We start from the raw sequence: 7,500 nt of genomic DNA, 5'->3' as shown, positions 1-7,500 counted from the left end.
TGAAGGCCGCACATCGGACCTCCTCGACTTCCGCCGTCAAATCGTTAACCTGCGGCGGGCAAAAAAGAAGCGACGCCAGCTTTCGGACTTAGTGCAATTCTCGAATGTCGCGGCTGACTTGGCGGTACGAGCGTTCGGAAGTCCCGCCGGAATTGCGACGCTTCGAACGGTCGAGGCGGCCAATCTCGACCTCAGCGGCGGCACTGGCGCGATACACGTTTCTGCCGCCAGGGGGGGGGGGGGGGGGTGGGGGGGGGCAAGCCAGCCGGCCGGGGGCGCCCGGCGCCGATCCGGCGCTTACTCGACACGCTCGAGCATCCGAACCCGTCTTATCTACGGGACCGCCGTTGCCACTTGAACACCTTTCGCCGAGAGTATCCGGGCACCCCACCTACCCGCCGGAATCACGAACCACGAGGTAGAAGTCAGGAACCAACAGGAGAAGTCGTGAACTAAATGGCGAATTCATGAACCAAACGGAGAGAAGTCATGAACCGAGCGGTTTAGGGTCAGGGTGAGGGTTGTTAGGGTGAGGCCGTTGCTTCGAGCGGGAAGATGGGCAGCCCCGCCCCCCCCCCCCCCCCCCCCCCGTTGGGTGGAAGGAAACCTCTGCTGCGGGCCCGGCAACCATCCCGAACGGACCCGCTGGGTCCAAATGTCTGCCGAGGGCGGTCCTGCTGCGGTCGCGGGTTCGTTGGAAACCTCTCCTGCTGCTGGCATGGCCACCCTCCCCCCCCCCCGCCCGACTGACGACCCTGCGGGCCCGGCGACCCGGTGTCCCGTTGCCGCGCGGGGAGTGATCCTCGGGGCCGTGCCGGGCGGGCCCAGCGACACGAAGAGAGTGGGGGGGGGGTCGGAGGGAGTGGCACTGGGGAGAGAGGGGTGGGGGAGAGAGTGCCCCCCCCCCCCCATTAGGGGCGAGTTTATGCAGTCATCAGAGTTTATACCTAACCTCATGATGCTTTATTAGCCGGATAGGCTGTCTGACCTCGCCCCCAGTCCCTACTCCTTCCACTGGATTCTTCTTATACCCTCTTTTTCTTCGTGCCCCCCCCCCACGCAGGGAGGGTTCCAAGAGGGAGGAGGGAGGGAGGGAGTCCCGGGGCCGTGAGAGAGAGAGAGCCTCATTAGCTGCTAGGTTCACCTCATTAGCTGCTAGCTAACGCGTCAGACCTTTTACATTCTTTAGAGGATTGAAACCTCAGGGCCTTTAACCCCCGTTCACCGTTTACACTCAACGATCCTTCCGAACAAAACCCTTACACATCTGTCCGTCCAACTGACCCCCGAGATACCTAACACGCAGATTAACACGTCAGCGGTGATCGGCGTGTCATAGAGGAGTCACAAAGACGGGCAAAATAGAGTGGTTGAATAAAAAATACTCACTCAATTGGCCGTGATTTAACGTAGCACACAATGATGCAAAGCCCATGCAAAGTCCAGTGGCCCAAGCAAACAAATAAGATAGATCTGGCTCGGCGTTCCTCATCTCCACATCGTCACCCAGCACGCCGACGCCCAATAACAATTCCCCCGCAAATTGTGCACCTCGAGCGGCAGTACTTTAAACGGCGCCGTCTTCGGCGTGGACGGCATGAACCAAGTCGGCAAGCATCGTCACCCAGCACACAGACGTCCACTAACAATTCCTCCCCCCTGCAAATTGCGCGCCGCGAACGGCAGTACTTTCAAGTATGCCGCCTTCGGCGGGGACATCGTGAACCAAATCGGCAGGCAGGCGTCGTCAGCCGGTCGACCGACCCCCAGTTGCATTGCCCCAACGGCCATTGTGCACTTCGAACAGAACAGTGCTTTTAAAATATTCCGCCTGCCGCGTGTACATCATGAAACAAATGGAAAGGACGAACCGGGCGTGCAACCGATGCACGGAGAGTGACAGGTCGTCAAGCAAGTCCGTGGCAATCCGTCGGCCGACTCGGCCGCGGCCAGCAGAGGCGTTTTGGCCCGGGCGCGCCGAACTTTGCGCGCCCTCGGTATGCGTAACACTAGCACATGCCTTCAAAACTCACTACAAAATAACCCCAAAGTATGCCGCCTTCCCCGTGGGCCTTGTTACCAATATCTTGCCCTGCTTCCTGATGCCCTTATGGGGTCGGCTCTGTTCTTGCAGAACCCTCAGGTGGTGCAGAGTCTGGGCCATTTTATCAATATCTTGCCCTGATTCCTGATGCCCTTATGGGGTCGGCTCTGTTCTTGCAGAACCCTGAGGTGGTGCAGAGTCTGCGCCTTGTTATCAATATCTTGCCCTGCTTCCTGAAACCCTTATGGGGTTGGTTCTGTTACAAAACCCTCAGGTGGTGCAGAGTCTGGGCCACTTTATAAATAACTCTGCCTGCATTAGGGTCAGGGTTAGGGTTAGGGTTAGGGTTAGGGTTAGGGTTAGGGTTAGGGTTAGGGTTAGGGTTAGGGTTAGGGTTAGGGTTAGGGTTAGGGTTAGGGTTAGGGTTAGGGTTAGGGTTAGGGTTAGGGGTAGGGGTAGGGGTAGGGGTAGCGGTAGGGGTAGGGGTAGGGGTAGGGGTAGTTTGAACTACTGCCGCTCCAGGCGCGCACTGTGCGTGGGTAATTTTCAGTGGGCGTCGGTGTGCTGGGTGACGATGCCGCCCAGACTCTGCACCACCTGAGGGATCTGCAAGAACAGAGCCGAACCCGCAAGGGTATCGGGAAGCAGGGCAAGATATTGATAACAAGGCCCAGACTCTGCACCACCCGAGGGTTCTGCAAGAACAGAGCCGACCCCATAAGGGTATCAGGAAGCAGGGTGAGATAGTGACACCATTTGTAAAACCGGCAAATCCCACCCAGGAAACATTGCAAAAATTGGCCTCTAATGCTGGAACGTGGGTAAAGCCAAACAAACACGACACGTTTTAAAAGAACGTTACTAAAACAGCCTGGGATATGCCCATGACAAAGGATAGGCCGAACCTCACCAGAAAAAAAGAGAGGGAGACCACGGCAGAGCTGAGGGATAAACATGAGATGGTGATAAAACCAGCAGACGAGGGGAGCAGTAGGGTTACAAATTAATGTCAATATGGGGCCTGCTCCCACTGGGTAATAGACAAAAACATAGAACAGGGTGACAGGAGAGACTGGATAGCACAGAGGATAACCCGTGAGCGAAATAATGGGGTGTATGCAGTTCAATGTAAGGAGTGTACCTTACGGTACATAGGGGAAACAGGTAAAACAGCCTCAGCGGTGATCGACGTGTCAAAGAGGAGTCACAAAGACGGGCAAAATAAAGTGGTTGATTATAGACAATAGACAATAGACAATAGGTGCAGGAGTCGGCCATTCAGCCCTTCGAGCCAGCACCGCCATTCAATGCGATCATGGCTGATCACTCTCAATCAGTACCCCGTTCCTGCCTTCTCCCCATACCCCCTCACTCCGTTATCCTTAAGAGCTCTATCCAGCTCTCTCTTGAAAGCATCCAACGAACTGGCCTCCACTGCCTTCTGAGGCAGAGAATTCCACACCTTCACCACTCTCTGACTGAAAAGGTTCTTCCTCATCTCCGTTCTAAATGGCCTACCCCTTATTCTTAAACGGTGGCCCCTTGTTCTGGACTCCCCCAACATTGGGAACATGTTTCCTGCCTCTAATGTGTCCAATCCCCTAATTATCGTATATGTTTCAATAAGATCCCCCCTCATTCTTCTAAATACCAGTGTATACAAGCCCAATCGCTCCAGCCTTTCAACATACGACCGTCCCGCCATTCCGGGAATTAACCTAGTGAACCTACGCTGCACGCCCTCCATAGCAAGAATATCCTTCCTCAAATTTGGAGACCAAAACTGCACACAGTACTCCAGGTGCGGTCTCACCAGGGCCCGCTACAACTGTAGAAGGACCTCTTTGCTCCTATACTCAACTCCTCTGGTTACGAAGGCCAACATTCCATTGGCTTTCTTCACTGCCTGCTGTACCTGCATGCTTCCTTTCATTGACTGATGCACTAGGACATCCAGATCTCGTTGAACTCCCCCTCCTCCTAACTTGACACCATTCAGACAATAATCTGCCTTTCTACTCTTACTTCCAAAGTGAATAACCTCGCACTTATCTACATTAAACTGCATCTGCCATGTATCCGCCCACTCACACAACCTGTCCAAGTCATCCTGCAGCCTTATTGCATCTTCCTCACAATTCACACTACCCTCCAGCTTAGTATCATCTGCAAATTTGCTAATGGTACTTTTAATCCCTCCGTCTAAGTCATTAATGCATATCGTAAATAGCTGGGGTCCCAGCACCGAACCTTGCGGTACCCCACTGGTCACTGCCTGCCATTCCGAGAGGGACCCATTTATACCCACTCTTTGCTTTCCGTCTGTCAACCAATTTTCTATCCATGTCAGTACCCTACCCCCAATACCACGTGCCCTAATTTTGCCCACTAATCTCCTATGTGGGAGCTTGTCGAAGGCTTTCTGAAAGTCGAGGTACACCACGTCCACTGACTCTCCCCTGTCAATTTTCCTAGTTACATCCTCAAAACATTCCAGTAGATTTGTCAAGCATGATTTCCCCTTCGTAAATCCATGCTGACTCGCAATGATCCTGTTACTGCTATCCAAATGCTCAGCAATTTCGTCTTTTCTAATTGACTCCAGCATCTTCCCCACCACTGATGTCAGACTAACTGGTCTATAATTACCCGTTTTCTCTCTCCCTCCCTTCTTAAAAAGTGGGATAACATTTGCTATCCTCCAATCCACAGGAACTGATCCTGAATCTATATAGAACATTGAAAAATGATCTCCAATGCTTCCACTATTTCTAGAGCCACCTCCTTAGGTACCCTGGGATGCAGACCATCAGGCCCTGGGGATTTATCAGCCTTCAGTCCCATCAGTCTACCCAAAACCATTTCCTGCCTAATGTGGATTTCCTTCAGTTCCTCCATCACCCTAGGTTCTCCGGCCCCTAGAACATTTGGGAGATTGTGTGTATCTTCCTCAGTGAAGACAGACCCAAAGTAACGGTTTAACTCGTCTGCCATTTCTTTGTTCCCCATAATAAATTCCCCCGTTTCTGTCTTCAAGGGACCCACATTTGCCTTGACTATTTTTTTCCTCTTCACGTACCTAAAAAAACTTTTGCTATCCTCCTTTATATTATTGGCTAGTTTACCCTCGCACCTCATCTTTTCTCCCCGCATTGCCTCTTTAGTTAACTTTTGTTGCTCTTTAAAAGAGTCCCAATCCTCTGTCTTCCCACTCTTCTTTGCTATGTTATACCTCCTCTCCTTAATTTTTATGCTGTCCCTGACTTCCCTTGTCAGCCACAGGTGTCTCTTACTCCCCTTAGAGTCTTTCCACCTCTTTGGAATAAATTGATCCTGCAACCTCTGCATTATTCCCTGGAATACCTGCCATTGCTGTTCTACCGTCTTCCCTGCTAGGGCCTCCTTCCAGTCAATTTTGGCCAGCTCCCGCCTCATGCCTCTGTAATCCCCTTTGCTATACTGTAATACAGACACTTCCGATTTTCCCTTCTACCTTTCCATTTGCAGAGTAAAACTTATCGTGTTGTGATCACTGCCTCCTAACGGCTCTTTTACCTCTAGTCCCCTTATCAGATCAGGATCATTAAAAACACTCACTCTATTGGCCGTGATTTAACCTAGCACACAGTGTTGCAAAGCCCACGCAAAGTCCAGTGGGCCAAGCAAACAAATAAGATAGATCTGGCTCGGCGTTCCACATCTCCACATCGTCACCCAGCACGCCGACGCCCATTAACAATTCCCCCGCAAATTGTGCACCTCGAGCGGCAGTACTTTAAACGGCGCCGTCTTCGGCGTGGACGGCATGAACCAAGTCGGCAAGCATCGTCACCTAGCACACAGACGTGCACTAACAATTCCTCCCCCCGCAAATTGCGCGCCGCGAACGGCGGTACTTTCAAGTATGCCGCCTTCGGCGGGGACATCGTGAACCAAATCGGCAGGCAGGCGTCGTCAGCCGGTCGACCGACCCCCAGCTGCATTTCCCCAACGGACATTGTGCACTTCGTACAGAACAGTGCTTTTAAAATATTCCGCCTGCCGCGTGGACATCATGAACCAAATGAGCAGGCAGGCATCATATCATATCATATCATACACATACAGCCGGAAACAGGCCTTTTCGGCCCTCCAAGTCCGTGCCGCCCAGCGATCCCCGTACATTAACATTATCCTATACCCACTAGGGACAGTCAGCCCCCAGCACAACGACGCCCCCGCTAACAATTCCCCACGCACATGGTGCGCTCGAGCTGCAGCACTTTAAAGTACGCCGCCTTCGGCGGGGACATCGTGAACCAAAGGAGCAGGCAGCCATGGTCACCGCCAGCACAACGACGGCGCCGCTAACAATTCCCCGCGCACCTTGTGCGCTCGAGCTGCAGTACTTTAAAGTACGCCGCCTTCGGCGGGGACATCGTGAACCAAAGGAGCAGGCAGCCATGGTCACCGCCAGCACAACCACGGCGCCGCTAACAATTCCACGCGCACCTTGTGCGCTCGAGCTGCAGTACTTTAAAGTACGCCGCCTTCGGCGGGGACATCGTGAACCAAAGGAGCAGGCAGCCATGGTCACCGCCAGCACAAGCACGGCGCCGCTAACAATTCCCCGCGCACCTTGTGCGCTCGAGCTGCAGTACTTTAAAGTACGCCGCCTTCGGCGGGGACATCGTGAACCAAAGGAGCAGGCAGCCATGGTCACCGCCAGCACAACCACGGCGCCGCTAACAATTCCACGCGCACCTTGTGCGCTCGAGCTGCAGTACTTTAAAGTACGCCGCCTTCGGCGGGGACATCGTGAACCAAAGGAGCAGGCAGCCATGGTCACCGCCAGCACAAGCACGGCGCCGCTAACAATTCCCCGCGCACCTTGTGCGCTCGAGCTGCAGTACTTTAAAGTACGCCGCCTTCGGCGGGGACATCGTGAACCAAAGGAGCAGGCAGCCATGGTCACCGCCAGCACAACCACGGCGCCGCTAACAATTCCCCGCGCACCTTGTGCGCTCGAGCTGCAGTACTTTAAAGTACGCCGCCTTCGGCGGGGACATCGTGAACCAAAGGAGCAGGCAGCCATGGTCACCGCCAGCACAAGCACGGCGCCGCTAACAATTCCCCGCGCACCTTGTGCGCTCGAGCTGCAGTACTTTAAAGTACGCCGCCTTCGGCGGGGACATCGTGAACCAAAGGAGCAGGCAGCCATGGTCACCGCCAGCACAACCACGGCGCCGCTAACAATTCCACGCGCACCTTGTGCGCTCGAGCTGCAGTACTTTAAAGTACGCCGCCTTCGGCGGGGACATCGTGAACCAAAGGAGCAGGCAGCCATGGTCACCGCCAGCACAAGCACGGCGCCGCTAACAATTCCCCGCGCACCTTGTGCGCTCGAGCTGCAGTACTTTAAAGTACGCCGCCTTCGGCGGGGACATCGTGAACCAAAGGAGCAGGCAGCCATGGTC

Source organism: Rhinoraja longicauda, unplaced genomic scaffold, assembly GCF_053455715.1.
Source record: "Rhinoraja longicauda isolate Sanriku21f unplaced genomic scaffold, sRhiLon1.1 Scf000173, whole genome shotgun sequence".
In the NCBI taxonomy this organism is placed as follows: Eukaryota; Metazoa; Chordata; class Chondrichthyes; order Rajiformes; family Arhynchobatidae; genus Rhinoraja; species Rhinoraja longicauda.
This window is presented reverse-complemented; position numbering follows the sequence as displayed.